This window comes from Hetaerina americana, unplaced genomic scaffold (assembly GCF_022747635.1).
Source record: "Hetaerina americana unplaced genomic scaffold, ioHetAmer1.1.p SCAF_8, whole genome shotgun sequence".
In the NCBI taxonomy this organism is placed as follows: domain Eukaryota; kingdom Metazoa; phylum Arthropoda; class Insecta; order Odonata; family Calopterygidae; genus Hetaerina; species Hetaerina americana.
In genome coordinates, this window is record NW_027287427.1 from 51,659,287 (window position 1) to 51,678,848 (window position 19,562).

The window sequence follows — 19,562 nt, forward strand, 5'->3', positions numbered from 1 at the left end:
AACCACACCTGAGTTTACAGAAAATGACAGCATCCCAGGCGAGTGCAGGGTAAAGCAACCACACCGTCGGTGATTACTAAATGGGTTTCTTTCAACGAGTTTAAATAAGAAAAGTGAACTAATTCCCTCACTACGACACTCACCTTCTGAGTTTACATTTATTGACAATGAATGCCTATGGCATAATAACGGGTCGAAGAAAATGTAACAATATCTCCACACCCACGTAAAGGGTCAGAAAGGTTAATATAATCTTCCATAATATTACGAAAATTTTCAGAAAACTTGCATGAAATTACGAAATGCACACGAAAAAAATGCCAGTTAGATTGGCTCGGAGATTTATGGTAAGCCTGAAAATTTTGGGCTTTTAAAATTTAATGTGGGTGAAACATCAAAATCACGAGAGTATTAATTACGGAGTAAACACAAAATTGAAAAGTCACGAAGAGTCAGAATGACTACGCCAGGTATTCTGGCGTTAAAATATGAAGTGCATTGTCAGCTTTTGCTATTTTCTGCGCGAAAAAGATCATTTTCTGCCCCTAAAAGATTATTTTCCAGGGGATGGCGCATTAACTTTTCAGGTCTCGGTTGTAATTCTAGCGGGTGATTATTTTAGCAGCATTTCAAACCAAATATATCCATCCATCCATATTTTTTCGCCAAAATTTGATTGAAAGTATATTTGCCGACAGATAAATCAAAGACTCCAACCGGAAATCATTGATACTGGAGGTATTGACCTAAACTCATTTATTACAACTGATATCTCACCGTTATCAGTCCAAAAAATTTATAGTCTCGAGGAAAATATAGATTTTTTCATAGAATTTTAACCACTATCTGGGTAAATAAACCAACTGATTAACTATTTTAATAAACATCATTCGTCTGTATTTCGATTTCCAATTGTCTTTCGTTCGTCTATAGTTTAAGACTGAAAACAGTAAACGATCAAGAAGCAAATGGTTGAAACAATAATAAGTATGCAAGAGGAACGTTTATTACTAGGTATTTCGCGAATTTTTCATTCGCACAAAACATATGCAGGGTTCATGGAAAGTGAAAACACTTAATAGGGTGGTAAATTTTACCATTTTAATCACTTTTTATTTCATTGTAATGCATCAAATAGTCCTTAGTCACATAGTCATTGTAAAAATTAATTATCACATTTTATCAAACCTTACATGATGAAAAATCTTTTGTAGTTCATAAAAATGAGTGTGTGCCGTTCCAAACTAGACGGAGTACAATTCTGAAGTTGTCGAAAAAGTCATTTCCACGTGCTCTGCTATGCAAACTGATATTTTAGGATATTTTGTTTCTTTTTAGTTAGGGCTCAGGAGCGCAATAGTATATAGTGCCAGAGCCAACGAAAATCTACCCTATGTGGGTAGAATAGCTCTGAATAATCAGAATACAAACAGTGCAATCAAGAAAATATTTCAAAACTCTTTTAGAAAGTTGATCAAAGCATAAATAATTCCGAAACGAAAGTTTAATTGATTGGCATATGCGCAGCGTGTTTGTTGGTGATCAAGGATAATTAAAATTATTAAAAATAAAATAAAAATCGGCTCAAGTATGCAATAACAACTTCACATAAAACTCATACCGATCCCCTGCAAGGAAACGAAAAGGAAAACCTAAAGAAATCTTGTCGTGGAAAGTCACCCTCAAAAGGAGGAGGGTTCACCAGAGGTCGTCCATTCGGGCACACGGGGACTCCCGAGCGCTCGTCCCCTCACGCGAACGGAGTGTCAGTGACGGAGGTGGGTGGGTGGGATTGGGGAAGCGAAGGGAATGGGTTTTCGTGGGTTGGAGATGAAGAGGTCTGGAAAGGTGTGAGAGCGACGGACGCTCCGGAGTGGTCCGGGAAGGAAGAAGATATTTGGACGGGACGAGGTGAGAGGGATGGAACGGTTAGGTGAGCGTGAGAGGGGGGAAGTGGGTAAGCAAGAGGAGAGAAAGAAAGAGAAATGGGATTTCTGTGAGGTGACGTGGAGGAGCTTTTCAGCGTCTCCCGTTCTGTTGGTGCACGGGGGGGGCGGGCGGGGGAGGGGACGAGAGAGACCACTTTCGAGGGGAAGATGACATGGCCCCCTCCGTGGGCGTATTTACCCAAAAACAGGAGCGGATAAAAGTCCGAAGGACCCCTCTCCTTCCCCCAGCAAAAAAAGGAAATACAGGCCGGTCTCCCCAGTCGGCTCGACCCAATTCGCCCGCCTTTAGGAAGAGATTCCACATTTCGGGGGAGAGTTCTCGCGAACGAAATTTGTTCCCCTCGACTCTCATCATGCCGGCTGCGGAAATGAACAGTGGTGAGCGAAAACACGGCCACGCGCCGCTGAGGTGTTTCACATGCAATCGTTTTGACTAGTGTCCATGAAGCGTGTATACACGGATACGCTTCTGGCGCAGGAGGCGTGCCCCGGGCAGACGAACGGATGGACAAAGAGCATTCATCTCCCCAAGGCGATGCGGCATCTTTCCCTGCAGATGTGGTATATATGAAACGAAGTAACTTCCAAGTGGAAATTTAGAAAAAAACCCCGCTACTGCTTTTGATTCAACACGAAAACGGTGCTGATGGTACGGAGAGTTGACCGCAAAGACTCGCTCGTATCCCTCGAGAGAAAGATTAAAGGGATTAGATATTCTAATGGTGAATCTCCTCCCAGTTATGGGACAAACTCACACTTCTGCAGGCAACTAGAATGCATTTCCATTCTCACCATTTCTCGTTGCATTGCAGTCTCTGAAATCGTCACTGGTACGGTGGATAATATTGCGTTCTCCTTTTCACGTGTATACCATGAAGCACAACTAAATGCTTAATTACTTGAGTATTATATGATAGAAATGGGATTCCTTCTTCATTTGAATCACCTGGTGGATGTGTCATTAAATATGGAGGCTTGGCCTAACAGAAAATTCAAATAACAGTTGAGGAATCCTCCCTCACATTTTATTCAGGAAAAAAAATATCTTTAAATCGCGTTTACTAAAACACTAGAGTACGCCCGAAGAAATTAATCACACAGAAAATTCGGGTCCAAATTTATAAATAGGACATGCATTTATTCTAGTAATTTCTTCCTTGAAAATTTATTCATTAAAATTCTTTTGCATTTTTCTGTAAAAAATGCGACAATTCCAGCCAACCTAAGAAACAATTTCTTCTGCATGCAGTGTGTAAGAATCGAATGATATTGGGAAAACAGGCCACGAATTATCCATAAAATTGAAGTTGTGCGTATAAAAAGGAGGAAACTGATGATCTCATGAGACTCCTTGGAAGAGCTTACGGAACATCAGTCGTCTTTAATGTGGACATATATTTATGTGCTTAGGCAACATGACTTTGAAAAATGAGTTTGCACTGGAAATGTTTTTGATGTAGCCACGGGGAAGGTTGGAGTAAATGAACTGGACAGAGAAGAAGACAAATGAAGAAGCGTCAGTTTGTGTACGGAAAGAGGTCAGTTTGGGACGTTGTTGTTGGGAGATCCCAGAAAAAGAAAACAAAAATTGAATGGTGGTTGTATTGAGAAGCAAAGGGATGCTGAAGGCTGCGAGAGAGAGAAGATCCGAAGGGATATGTAAGGCTTTCTGGAAGGCATAAGCGGGGATATAATGAGGAATTAAAGCATACTCGTACTTCGGCTTGATTTTTTTAAATCTCTTAAGAAAAATAATAACTTGGCAATGGCTATCAGAAATCGACAAACGTAGACCCTCCCAGCTTGAAGTAGGAAGGCGAGCCTAATGTAAGACTTTTACAAATTTTCAGGATTATTAATTTGATTTGTGACGCTGAGGGGATTATAAGAGTTCCTATACTACAAGTATATAGGAATATCAGACTAACAGGATTAAATTAGAGAAATAATTTCGACATGGTTATAGAGATTACTTTCTTCAATGGGCTATTTTACCTCGGGAAAGATTCCAAACCTAGTTCATCTAATAGTGTAGATTAGTTAAATCAGCACGATGATTACTTCAGAGAAGAAATCACTTGTAAATTGGAAGCGAGTCTCCTCCGCGATGACGTTGGAGTTGTATTTTTACCCCAAACGTTATAAGGCAGGAGTGGTCATGACATTTAGAGAAATTAAGTGTAGAATCGACAGATTTAAGATGTCATTTTTCTCTGGGACGGATAAAGGGATTAGATGACTGCAAACGACTGTGCCTCGGGTAAAAAAAAGTTTTTTACATTCTATGTAGCCTATAATGCAGTCATTTTATAATACAACCCTTATTTCAATATTCTCGTCATTACTAACGGCTCGTCTCGCAAGAGTATAAAAGTATTTTGTGCTTAGATCCCGTAGTTTATGTAGTTTTAGTTAACATGACCTCCATTACTTAAAAAAATGTACTTATATCGAATATCAAAATTAAATTTTGATTTTGCACGACTGGAGTGGAAATAACCACTGCCACATACCCTAGAGGTGGCTTTCAGATAATCATTTAGATGTAAATTTCACGAACAAAGCGGGGACATGTTTATGTACCATGACAAGAATGATTAGTTATTCAAATAATGATCCAAAGTACTCTGAAACGAAAAAATCATATTTATGTGTTTATACGATGGGGGGTAACGTTCTAGCATCCTCGCGGCGCCTATAAGGGTTAAAATTAGATTTAGATACGTCGATACTGGATAAAAAGCGGTTTTCCTTGCGCTGAAGTATTATTTATACCCAAGAGGACGAGTAGTACTTTTAAAAAGGACCGACCTACATTCATATATAAGAATTACCATATTGCATTGGTGCTATAATATATAACACAGTTCAAGTGAACGGAGGTAGTGAGGAATGAGGAGTTGATTGGAAGAGATAAAGACATGGTGAAACACGATGAGGAAAACCAACCACAGCTGGACTCTACGCATGTACGCCCGTAATGAATTTTTCAGGAACACAATAGCTGGGAAATTGGAAGTTAAGCCGAATGAAGAAACCATAGGGTGTAACGATCGTGTCAAACAATGAAGGCTGTGTGAATTACAACCCACCACTGCGTTAGAACGGAATAGGAATGAACCGGAGGCCGAAAAATTCAGGATTAAAAAGAAGTCCCTTTGATTAAACACAATGCCGTGAAAAAGCAAGTTAATTGAGATTGCAAAAATTGATAATTTACAGGATGTCAGCACGCATATTCGCGAGTTTTTTTTTCAATATGAAAATAAATACTAAATTATTTATATACATATTCAAACAATGAAAAGAATCCTTATGAAAAACGCAATAACGAAAATAAATCTCACATTCACTGGAGCATGAGAGTTAGTTCGGTCAGGCTGGCATTGCAGAAATGCTACGACGGATTTCTTTGGAATAGAGAATAGAAAAGGTCAATGAGTTTATAATTTTCGACTTAAATCCCAAAAAAACGATTGAATGGTGTCCCCAACAAATAATTTCATGCGAGAATTCCGTAGAAATGCTCCATAAACGGGTAATTGTTGTTAATAATATTTTTGGCAGTAATGAAACTTCTCAATGTTATTTTTAACTTCATTAAGTCATTAAATATCCGTAATGATCATCACATATATAACCTACCATGCACCTATGCATAATGGTAAAATTTTGAAATTTTCCCTCCGATGAAATGTAAATTTACGTCTATTACTGATTCTCTAAGCCACATTTTTTTAAGAAGAGAGTTCTATATCCGCAAAAATTAGCAATACGAAAATATGAGAGGCAAATTTAGCTCTTTTTAAATTATATGAAGTAGTGCGGAAACATTAAGGACATCTTTGTGCATAGTAACGATAAACCTTGTTTTACTTCAAAAGAAATTATTCCTTTTCCAACCGATATTCATACTGCATATCATTATTGATCATTCTTTGCTACTTTTAGATGGGTCAATTTACCCATTACCGAACAAGGCCTCGAGCCGAAGGCAAGCTTCGAGTAACCGCACATAACATATTATTTCCAATTAAGAGAAATGCGTCCCTATTAACCGTGTTATTATCAGATTTACTAAATGACATTTATCAAGGATTGCGAGGAATATAAGTGTATTAATCGGAAAAGTGAACACTAAAATATTTTTTGGGATCGCTCTTCCAGTCATGCAAAGTTATATCGACTGAGGGACGAAACAATATTTAAGCTGACATTTAATTCAAGTGTGTTTACGCCACTATTTAATTTCAATTTTCTATTGAATGTAGATTAATTCCTCTACTATTCTTGTGCAATATTCGTTGTTATGTCATCAGAAACCGAGCGAATAAAATCGAATTTTGCTTAAATGCATTAGGACTCGTCGTCATCGAATTTTTCACGGTGAGCTGAAATAATAACGGGATAGCAATGACATTTTGTAAATTGCTTGCATCGTTTTCGTAATTACAACATCAAAGGGAATTTATTTATATTTAAATGGATGCCAACATAACAAATATCGTCGTTTCCAACTAATTCTTTCTCAACATTGAAGCGGCAATTGCGGATGTTCTAAAAATAAAATTCAGTCTGTGGAATAATTCCCTATTTTCGTGCCCATCGGTCAGTAGTTCATCAGTGCATATGTGTTCCACGATGTATCCCGACAAACTAAAATACGCACACCTCTGTAACTATTCACAGGATATCTGCACGGTATTGTTTAATTTTAAAAGGCACAATGACTATCAGAAAACTCCATAAAAAGATAAATAAGACAGATGAGCCTACAAGCTAGTAAAGCAAAGGTATTTCATAGCACACTTGAGCGAGCAACGCATGAGTGACGAGAATTTTTATTTACATTGGAGCGTAAGCACATAGGACACCGCGCCGTTACTGAAAACTAGGTGAGCATGACACAGCGAGCCACATTGAGAAACGGTGATATGTCGAAAAGCAAAAGACTAGAAAAATATTGGATGAAACAAAATAAAAATGCAAAGAGAAGGGTAGAGCACTAGAACCTCCGGACGCGTGAAATCCAAGCATCAGGAGAGATTAGTCCCTGGAAATGATTTACGGGGAGCAAATTTGTGTAGACATTAACGTTGCAAGTTACGAACATGACTACAGATACTCGAATGTTATTCGAAAAAAGTGTTTAAATTTGACTATAAAATAAGCAAGAGCGTCTAAATTATCCTTCAATTACCCTTTATGTTAAATAAAGGCAAAAATATTACAAGTTCACGTTTTTTCTACTGCTCTGAAAATTTATGATAAATTGCACTTTACCCTTGATTTATAATTATAACTATAGAGTGAGGATTAATTCCGTGTTGGCCAACTCTAGTGCATAATTCGTCAACATTTCGACATTGGTGTTTAAAATTGAATTTTATTAAACCGTATCCTCAAGATAAAGCAACAAACTTCAGTGGGTATGTTCACTTGTTTTTAAATGAAAATTATTACCCAAATATTTAATAGTATTCAGGCAATAAAAGGTATCTCCTATGAAAAAGAAAATAACGAAAATATGATCGGAACCATATTGACAGTGACCAGTAGGTATGTTCACTTGTTTTTAAATGAAAATTATTACCCAAATATTTAATGGTATTCAAGCAATGAAAGGTATCTCCTATGAAAAAGTAAATAACGAAAATATGATCGGAACCATAATGATCGGAACCATATTGATCGGAACCATAATGACAGTGAATTTCCCCATAGTTCGGCGATTGAGGGTCAATGTGTCGATAATTTTCAACAAAAATCATTAAAAAGATTAAATTTGGCCCCTAACAATCAATTCCATGTCAGCATTTTATATTCGTGCTCCAGCAATGAAGTGCGATTGCTAATGGCATTTTAAGAAATACAAAAATTAAAAAAAATAATTTTAAGCCCCAGTATGTTGGTGGCATAATTTGGTAGAGCATTTTATTCCATTTTGGTGGTATATCGTTTTTTCCTGGGATATATTTCCAGCAACTTTTGTGATGCCCTTTTCTTCCTGGTGAAAACTTAAGAGTTAGTAAATTCTTACGTTATTCGAACTTTTCATTATGCGGGCCTGTTATTCAGCCTGATATGAGAAACTTTTTTGGTTTGCAGTTCTGAAGAATAAATTATGATCTACGTGTCTTTGAAAGAAGGTAACCGTTAAGGCTATAAATCTACGGACAAGAATCACCATTTTATCTACGAGGGTCATCCGGAAAGTAGTACCCGTTCGTGCCGCATGAAGTGCTGACGACGCGAGTAGCCGCTGGACGAGGTCAGATAGCTTCAGTGGCTTGTCTGCCTTCTCTGAGCCAAGTTGCGTGACGCTAGCATTGCCTGTGTTGTTTCTGTGATTGTTTACAATGTTTAAAAAAATTGAGAACGCCGCCAGTTGTGAAGTGAGGGCAGTGATTAAATTCCTCAATGCAAGAAACGTTCGCCCATGTGATATTCATCGCCAATTAAAGGAGGTGTATGGAGACAATGTAATGGACGAGTCGTCTGTTCGGCGGTGGTGTCGCAACTTCAACATGGGGAGGGGGAACACACACGACGATGAGCGTTCGGAGAGACCGTCTGTCATTACAGACCAACTGGTGAGCTCAGTTGACGAATTCGTGAGGAACGATCGGCGCGTCACAATTGATGACATCTGTGAGCATTTTCCCAATGTTTCTCGAACAATTGTTCATGAAATTGTTAAACACCATCTGCATTATGCAAAAATTTGTGCAAGATGGGTCCCTCGCGTATCTCAATGAGCTGGCGGCGAAGGACTATGCAGCAGGAATACAGAAACTTGTCACACGTTATGACAAATGCCTTAATTTGCTTGGAGATTATGTTGAGAAGTAGTTTAAAGTATCCTCTTTCAAATAAAATTTTTTATGTTTGTTAATATTTACTTTTGTGTCTTTATTTCACGAACGGGTACTACTTTCCGGATGACCCTCGTAATATATTGACTTCATGCGTCGCAGTAGCCGTTCAGATCTCGGAGATACAAGATAATTTCCGTTATTACACTATCCTGAGATGAAAACCTCACAAGGTTCGCCTCTTCCGTTGGTCAACGGTCACTTTATTGACCGGCGATCATATTTCGTATTCGTACCAACTGCATATTAATCGTAAAACAAGAGCAGTTACCATTTAATCAGAAATTGAGACATGTAAAGACTTTCACAGATTGGTAAGACCGATTTCTAATGATGATTGCCGTTACATGGCCACAACATTATCGTTTATATATATATATATATATATATATATATATATATATATATATATATATATATATATATATATATATATATATATATATATATATATATATATATATATATATATATATATATATATATGTGTGTGTGTGTGTGTGTGTGTGTGTGTGTGTGTGTGTGTGTGTGTGTGTGTGTGTGTGTGTGTGTGTGTGTGTGTGTGTGTGTGTGTGAATGTGTGTGTTTGTTTGTGTGTGTGATTTTGAAGCACTCACGAGAGCAATATGACATTTTGACGGCACAATAGAACACAAAATATTCATAGAGAACACTTTAAAAGGGCACATTTAAGAAAGTTTAAGCTTTCGGCCCAACATAAATATATATAAATATATATATATATATATATATATATATATATATATATATATATATATATATATATATGTATATATACACACATAATAATTCGGCATATCCAAATGGGTCTGCTGTGGTACCTTAAATTCAAGCGTTGAAGTATGACTTGCATTTCTTCATCAGGTTATAAATGGCAATCATATTGGTTAAATACATTGAACGAAACGAAAAGTTTACTTCAACTCTACCAATATACGATACTCAACTGTTGACCCAATTGATTTTTTCAGAAAAGCAGGCTAATTAGATACTGGATTTCAAATTCCCATCTTCATGCTATTAATTCAAAATTCAAATTTTCTCTATTTTATTATCAAGTCAAAAAATTTCTCTCTAATGCCCTCCTTTTTCCGATTGGCACAATTATTTCCCTCCCACGTTTACCAATTTTAAAGGTTCACTGCCTTTTATCCTACCATGCCAAATGTTGGAATCTTCATCCAAACCACCGAAATTAAAGCAAAGGCCAGTCAGTTTTGATGTGTTAGGGGTCCATCTGGTTTTGAGCGTTACGGTGTGGTAAATGTACTGGTCAGGGTATACATATATAACTCCTACCCCGTTACCGCTTGTAGTTTTCCAGATGAATCTGGCACCCAGAAAATCTCATATCTGCGATATTACATTGGAATTCTACCAAAGCGTACCATTAATCAGGTGATGTTCTCAACAAGCGATACATTTATGGAGAGAATAATCAGTGATTGCGGAATTAAATCTTCGTTACGTAATCGGGAACCACAAATTCAATGCATTTATCGTCAGTGCGGGCTTTAAAACTGTAAATTTCCCCCTACCACGCCGCTTCTCTTTGAACCTCTTCCTTCCGCACCATATTCCGATGATTTCCCCGGATTCTATAGTTTGACCCAGTTAATCACCGACCCAGAATAGTGCAAACGAAATCAAAAACCGATGATAGAACGAAACATACGGCCTGCATGCAGATTAAATAAAGATGTCGTTTTAGTGCTATCCAGTTATCTCCTTTTCTTCCAAAAGGTGGAAGCTGCGGGTGAGCTGAGGTATTTTTTTCAGATCTCCGATAGAAAACTACAAAAAAAACATACAGGTTAGTTTTAACTACCATATAAACTTATATTTCAAAGGGCAATTTGCGAAAATATTTCACAATTAACTTGCAAAATAAAATTATGACTCCAGGGGCACTTTTACGAAAGCATATCTTGGGTCAACCGTGGATTTGGTATCTCCTGCCATTCCCATGAAACTCTGGTGACACTTGACTATGACAAGTTATATACATGCTTTGTAAAAAGTATTCCTTCGAGTGAAACGCTATTTTCCAAGGGGAAACAAACTACTCGACCTGAAGAGGACACAAATAAGTGAGCGGCAGTTACGAACTGCAATCTGCAAAAAGAGGCATCCCAAAGAATTGGAAATTTAATGACAATAGAAAAAACAGGCCGGAGAAGAATCAGTTTATGATTACTTTTTATGATAACAGACACTTGTAGATACTGAATAGATGTAATGAAAAGCTTAAAACCTTGCAGGCCAATATGAGAGTAAAATATCATTGAGAACATTTAAAGGTCAAGAAAAATTGCGCAGACATACAAAACCCAATAAATTTCTTATGAGTACCACCATCATACTCGAGCTTATGTGATTTTTCTTTTATTAATAATAAATTAAGTCATAATCAACTGCATTTAATATCTCCAGGGGTTATAATATGTCCAGCCATTTATTTATTTCGTTTTAAAACAACGGAACATGCCGAAAAACCTAATTAGGATTCGCAGGTATTAATGATTGTAAAGGGCGAACCTATGTGAGAATTCACGAGCCACAAATCATTTAATAAATTTTTTTGCAAAATAAACAGATTTATTTCAACTGGTATTGCCTCACCACAGGGTATTTAGGGTTCAAATTTATTTGGTGGAGAGAAAAAAATCCTTATTCATCCTTAATGCAAATATTGTCAAAAACGCAGGAAAGACGAAGATTAGAAAAATGCCCTTATTTGAGAGTGAGGTGTGATTTATTAGTCTTATTTCGCGAGGAAAACCCATTTAACAAATATCAATTTGATGATGTATAATAAATGCAAAATAGCAATAAATCCAGCATAGATGATGTATAATATATTCCTTACGATGTATGTAATCAAATGTTGGAACGAACATTATCCATTTAAAATATATTACTGTGCTGATTGTAAGTATTGCAAATGAAATTATAACTTTAAAAATATCAAAAGGAATAATTCCATCGAGGAAGACACAGAGAAAAATTCTTATAACGATGCCTGATCAATTTTATAAAAAATTAATTTGTAGTTTTTTATTACCAAATTTATTAATTATCGTCCAAACACTCATAGATGAAAAGTCATCATAATTCACCGGGTTTCGCACGAACTGCACAAATCCTTCGTTATGACGTGACCAAAAAATGGATTTTTGTTTTGTGCCCGGACGGTTGAGGTCGCACCACACTGTAAACTCGACTGAAAAGGGTAATATATTGGAATGCCGATAACACTCACGCCCTCATCTGGACTAGAAACCGCGAACTACGCGTTAGTCACCCACCGATGCGCATCTCCCACGAACATACCCGGACAGGTATATTTAATAACAATAAAAAATATTATGATCCAGCAATTCGTAAAATACGGTGAGAAAACTGAGAAAAATACTTGGGTATGACGTGATTGGGAGTATAGGCATACGGCGCCGTCTTGAAAAGAGAATGAAAGTATTTTTTGGAAAACGTAGAGCATGGAAATTTGGCGCTGAATGAGCAAAGTGGAATGCCATTATCATTAGTCAGACCTCACTGCTACGAGCTAAGCTGAACGAGCATTAGCTGCAGGCATTTGGGACGCATTCCAGAAAACATTGATTCGAGAAATGAACAAAATCGGAGGAAAACTGCCCTGCTACATGGTTGAGCAAAAAGCGTAGCAGTTAATGTATGACCAGAGATGGTAGTCCATGGAGATTTGAAAACTCACCACGAAAGAAGACATAACACAAAAGGTATCGATTTAGTAATATTTTACGTGCCCTTTCGACAAAAAACCAAATTCCCGTCGTAAACCAATAATGTATACCACAGAGAACGAATTAAAGATACAATATGTTGAAGAGATAGATTTGAGGATAAAATTACCCTCGTCCATTTTACGTAAGAGGGCCGAATAAAGAGATTACTATTATTAACAGTGCCGTACCGGCTAAAATAGTTTTTTCACAGCTCCAGGCGCTAAGCACTGCTATATTTCCAAACACCGCCTAATACGGAACTAAATGTAATAACGTTCTTACAATAATAGTAAACCATCTTTAACTCCTCATTATTTCTAACCTCCCTTTACTCCGCTTTCCCTCCTCTCTGCTTTCCTATTCATTTGCGAAATGATCATCAAAATAAATTCATACAAATCTCCTTTTCACATAATTATTTGACTCAATTTTCATGTTTCGTATCCTAAACACATTGTATCACACACATTTGCGATAGCCCTGTGGATACTGCGTGAGCGAATACAAAGAAGAATGAATGAATAAATACCCCTAACGACACTCAATCTTACATTATTCCGATTGTTAAACGAACCCTTTGAAATGCATAATCTTTCCCGTCTACGCCGTTTTTTTTAGGTTAAATCAAGCATATTTCTTTCGCTGGATTTCCCCAAACGTTCCCTAGGAAGGATTCGAGTGGGAAGAGGATTGCTAAAACTCATATATCGCCAAAGTTTGCACGGTGCGGAGACCGTAGTGATCGCAAGATTTCCTCCCCCGGGCGGTATTGGAAATATTTGCTCGCGGATATTTTGGCTGGTGATCTCTCTCCCAGCTCCTCTGCTCCACCAACACCAACGTTTCCCCCCCACCCACATCTCTTTGTTGGCGAAACAGGGGGGGGGGGGCGATATTCGTCAAAGCACCATCTCTCCAAGATGATTTCTGGGAATTCCCGCCTGCACTGCGGTCGATTACGGCAGGCTCGGTGGCACCAACAATGGCGAGGGGGCAAAACTTCATCCCCAGCCCACCCACCCCCTCCCTCCTTGGTGGCCACTTGAAATCCCGGGGCAATGAGAGAAAAGCGTTGCGGGGTAGAGATGGGCACGACGATGAGAGGGGAGGGAGGGTGGCGGCGACCGCTCTCTCCGACTCCACTCCGAACCAGAAGGAGGCGGCGTCCTTGTGATATTCTGCAAGTTTCCGATGCTCTTGAATGGACTCCTCTTCCGGGGTAGGCAGAGTTATCTACAATGGTGGTAGTAGTAGTAGTTATTAGGGGAGGCGACCGACTGCTGAGGCCATTTGCGGCATTAGAGATAGTGGGTAATTTGGGAGAGGCAGAGTAACGAATGAAGGAGTACTTTGAGTAGGAGAAGAGGGAATCGTATTGAACACACTTATAAGAAGAGGAAAATTGATTGGACAACTCCTGCTGCACGACAGTTTACTGAAGATCGTGTATGAGAAAACAAGCAGAGGAAAAATTATAGAGCGAGGTTTAGGATGAGTTACAAGGAATGGGTAATAGAAAATATCGGTGCGAGGATATATGAGTGAATGAAGAGAGTGGATTGGTAGGGAGTGGAAGTTTAGAGATTTTCTACAAATTCATCCTAGGATTTGCTACCTATGTTGATGAGATGCCGGATTTAAAAACACTGTCATTTGGGAAAGGGTTGAGGTAAATCCAGCAATGGCATAAGCCTACTCTAGCAATGAAATACGTCAAATGGGCTTAACTATTCAGGGTTCCATCCGACAGTTGGCGTACTTTCTTTGAAATGCTCTCCATATGGCACCCTGAGTAGGGAATGAGATGCTCATGAAAATTCCTGGCTCCACTTGGATTCAAACCAGAACCCTCCGGATGGAAAACCAATTGTTCCCGCACCAACCCTATCCCCTGACTGAATTATTTTTCATTTTATTTTATTGAATAAACGAATACGTGCTGGGGATTTTGGGGAAGACGAGAAATCGGGAGAAATTTCGGAGGAGCCAGGGAAAAGGAATGAAAGAGATATTGAGAGGCGATGGAATGTTGAAGATGGTGATGTAGGGAAGGGAACGCAGGGTAAGAGGGGGGGGAGGGAGGCAATATGAAAAGATTAGGAGTCTTGGGGAGGAGAATGAAGGGAGGTAGGAAATATTATCAATAATAGCAGCTCCACAAATGAATAGAGTGCACGAGGATCTGAAGAAGATAATGGGATCAGGAAAGAGGATATAGGGAAAAAAGTTTCGAGAACGAAATTTGGGGAGGTATTTTGTTATGTCCGAAAATAAATCAAACAGAACAAAAAGGGTATTCTCAGAAAAATAGCACAAAAGAGAGCCAGAGACTGAAAAAAATAATGGTGAATGAGAAAAGAGAACCTGCAATACTGAAGGAAATTGTGTATCCGCAGCCCATAGATGACAGAAACGGAATTGGAAAACATAGCAGACCATTTTTCCAGGTAGGGTTTAGATGGTATAATAGTTTAAATACTGCTGAAGTTCCACATTCCACTTTAAAAGACACCAAACAATCCAAAAACACTTTATAATAAGCATTATTTAGTGAGAACACTTTCCTTGTACTCAAGATAGCAGTTAATTAGCGCCACCATTAATTAACCCTCCTTCACTCCTTCCAAAATACTAAACATTTTTCTCCCTCCACCTGGTGTAGCCAAATTTCTACCCTCTTTTACAGTCTTTGACATTCCATTGCTACGCAATATGGCCTTCATCCACTCTTCCTGCCTTTTTGGAATTTCTCCCAACAACCTTCTCTGTGCGTTACATTTTCGCAGAAATGAGACAGGCTACTTCAAATCCAAGAACTTTTTATATTTTTTCTTAAAGAAATTCACTTTACCGACCAAAACATTCATCTAAATTTGTTTCAAACCATATTATATTGTATTTTCATAGGTTTCGCCGACTCAAAGGAATCAACACTACACTTGATATTTTAAAATATTTCGTCATTAAAAACTCTCGTGAGGGAAATTAAATTTTTATTACAATTTGCCAAACACTTTTTAGAAAAAAGGCCACAGGAAAAATGACGGGCCAAGAGACGATATGCGGCAAAAATTAGTCAACGAAAGATCAATAAAAGATTGTTTTTTTACTCTCCGAAGTTGAATTCCGGATAGTTAATTTAAATAATAATGAAGATGATAAATAAAAGCATTATCTCTCAAAAGGGAAAGGTACATTTTTGCAATGATGGGGAAGAGAACTGAATATGGAAACTTCGTAAATGCATTTAATAATTAAGGAAACAAGTCACGCTGGTAGCCTTATTGAAATTGGATTCAGATTGAATACTGTCAATAAATTACATTGTGCTATCAATGTCTTTATATTTAATTAAATCTAACTCGGTGCGGATTAAATCGATCTCGGAAACTCTCGATATCGGCGGAAATCAGTAACATGTGACGTAAATAATTTTAAAAGATGAAAAACGCCAGGAGGCGAATCCGGATATCAACAAAGCAATCTCTGCAGGGAAGGAATTGATTACCGAGGTCATAGGGGAAGACATGGAAGGCGCAAAAACTACTCAAAGCATTTTTAGGGAACAGCTGTGTACGGCTATGAATATGGACTTTAGTTGAAATGCAGATGAGGATAACTCATGGAGTAGTCACAGATGTAATGTATTCCAAATATTAAATTCTTAGAATTTTATTTCGTATTACATGCTTGACCTGAAATCCTTTCTATCTGGATATCCCTTGAATTTGATTCTAATACTTTGTTTATCATACTCAAATTAAGATATATTTTTGGATAGAAACTTAACAAAAAATCATCTAGTACTTCAGCTTCGGAAATGCTCCGTGCAATGTTATTCTACAAAAATTCTCAAAATATACATCCCAAGTTATCATAACTCTCTCTTTGATATCTTATCTAACGCCATCAAATTGCTGATTTGAGAAACTAACTTTAATCAGCACCAGCTAAGTGAAGTAGCTTTCATCCGATTTTTCTATAACATATATCTTATTGCTTATTTTCATTCATAGCAACAAATGGCGATAGTATCATATCATAGGAAAAAGGAACTGCAGTTTCCAAATTGAGATAGATGGTAAAAAATTGCAAGTAAAAGTAAATACATTCTATAATTAAAAGGTGATGTTCGAACATGGATATTCCTTCATTTACCAGAATGCTTTTGCATAAAGAGGAAACTTCGCGCGGAGTATTACCAAGAGAATTGTAAAACGGAATGGGATGATATCATTCCCTCTCGGTAAAAGCATATTACTTGGAGAATTAGGGCAAAAACGTTATAATCTGGTCGTCTTCTTATTTCGGTACATTTAATACAATTGTGCCAATTTATAGTTTAGTACTCGCTATTAATTAATAAAATAAAATCTTATAACAGGGATACTCAAAGTTTGGTTAAAGTAATGTGCTGTCCACTCACTGTGCTGTTACTTATAATTGTACAACCATTGTGGCGGGCAGAAATGCGTTTCTCAAATCCACAAATAAATTTTCAAGTCATCTCATTTAGTCAAGATATTATGCTTTTAAAAGTTTTGGATGGCCCCCTAAGACTGTTATGTGCTATGCATCTGGAGAACTTCTTAAGTTTTCCTTATATTATTTCCTTCTTTATTTCGTCACATCGTTTGCCTGCTTTCCTGTTGTCTAAAGAGCCTATTCTCTTCCTTTATCTACCCCGCTTACCTGACATCATCCCTTCCATCACGGCCGTTAAGAGCACACATTCTCTCAATATTTCCTCACCCCACTTCTGCTGCCCTTTTCTGTTTTCCCTTAGCAAGTTTCTCTCTTCTTTATCATTAACATGACGAAGTTTTAACTGCGTCGTGTCTTCCTCTCCGACAAATTTACTTTCTCAATGTTTCTCCTTACACCTCAAAAGCCTCCAATCCACGCTCATCCTCTTTCCTCAAATACCTTATTACAGATACGTCGTATAATAATAATCATACGAATGTAATTTGAAGACGTCATGGTTCCCCATTCCTATGATTTTACAGCGATCACTAAATGTTTAATATGCTGTGCTGTATTTTGTGTACAGGCAGGTAACCAAATACTTTCTCGTATGACGGGATTTTCAATTTAGACGTAATAGTAATGATCAGAAGGTTGCTCACGCTCTAGGTACCATTAATCTATTTTTACATCGCTGACATATTTGAGGCAGGATTATAAGCGGAAATTGGGAGCCTTTGAGATCTGGGGGTTGAAGAAACTTGCAGAAAATAAATGGACACAAAGAAAAACAAACGATGAAGTTTTAGCTATAACAATGGAAGAGAGAAGGTTGTTGGGAGGTATTTGAAGAAGGCAAGCAAACAGGATAAACTGAGATAATGCGATGCTTAACACGGTAACAGTTAGAAGAATCCTGGGAATGTGAGTAAGAGATACGAAAAGAATTGGCATTTTGGATGTCATGTGAGGTGGTAGAAAGTGTACAGAGCTAAGGTATTAATTGTTGCTAAATAAATACAGTATGGGGCTCAAAAATAATTTCTCCCATGTGCGTTTAGGCTTGGGAGTACAGTAAAGTGTGGTGCCATCGTCCATCAAAACTCGTTAGAGTACTGCTAAGAAGATTTGGTTTCACATAAAAAATATGGGCGTAGTGTGTACATACGATAGACGTCTCACCAACAGCCTGGCTATGATCCGTCGCCATACAGGGGTGACTTCCCTTTCACCTCAGGTAAAATCACGTCAGGGATGGACACTCCTTGGTCGTTCCAAAATGGAATTTATTTTTCTTCTGAATTCTTATTAAAGAGATAAAATTGATATTTGATGTAATTTAGCCCTAAACCGACCGTAAATCGATAGGACGCTAAATAAAGTCAATTGAATAATCAAAAACTTTTATGGAACAAGTCCAGCAGATGGTAAGGGACTCTCTCTGGGAATTCAAACAATTTCATTTACTGTGCAAAATGACAAGTACTAACTAAATATATAAACTGCGAAGAGATAAAAACAAATTTTTAGCAATAGACTTGATGAGGAACGTAACGTTACACACATAATCAAAGGGATAACATTTCTTGGCTCGGAAAAGGTCAATTGTTTCGGAGTCGCTCTCATATCTAACCTTTCACGAAGAACACATTAAAAGAATATGCGGCCTTTCTTAAAGTAACTTCCTTTACTGAAAGTGTTCCACGCCAAAGGAATGAAGGAGCAAAAGGACGGTGTTGTGTCTAATTAGTCAGGTCATATTTAGATTTTGATAAATGTATTCTTGGGAACCATCAGTTAATTTGTTCATTAAGGAATTGTTTGTAATTCAAAGAATATCGACTAAATAAAAATATATTCCGATAAGTATGTAAATGTGGTTTCAGAATGAAAAACTATTACAGAATAGGAATTAAGGGAACGACAATGATGGATTAAATTTGTACGTCCCCACAATATGAACGACCACGTCGAAACCCACTTTTCGCACACCAGATATTTCACCACGTGATTATTGTAATTATCTGCTCTTCCAGTCACCTACGATTCGATAAAAAACCCACAATATTATAATTAACACTTTCGTATAATTAACGGACGCTCACCGAAAACCACGTACCACAAGCCTCCGTGTCCTTTCTCAGGGTGTGGCTGAGATGTAAATCCCCCAAAAAGGACAGGCACACTCAATTATTTGCGCAGGGTTTCCGTTATGACAGAAACGAAACAATATATGACAATAGTTTTTTTCATATCGACCACGTCAATATGGACAAAATTAAGGGCAATAGGACTTTAATCCAAAGAGGGAAGTAATAACATTATCGACGGATAATATAGCCGATACTTCTCAACATTCCTGATTGCTATGCCCACATCGATGCAACGTCGTCTCAATATTTATTTAAAATCGAAAGTTGAGATTAGAAAATGAATATCGCAATCCCATATGCATCAAATTAGCGTCAACTCTTCCATCTAAACAG

The 19,562-nt window shown here is 37.6% G+C and overlaps 1 protein-coding gene across 2 annotated transcripts in view; it reads right to left on the minus strand.

The window, feature by feature from the left end:
* Window positions 1-19,562, minus strand: part of Lrp4 (LDL receptor related protein 4) — a 686,041-nt gene that overhangs the window by 579,903 nt on the left and 86,576 nt on the right. The window lies entirely within an intron of this gene.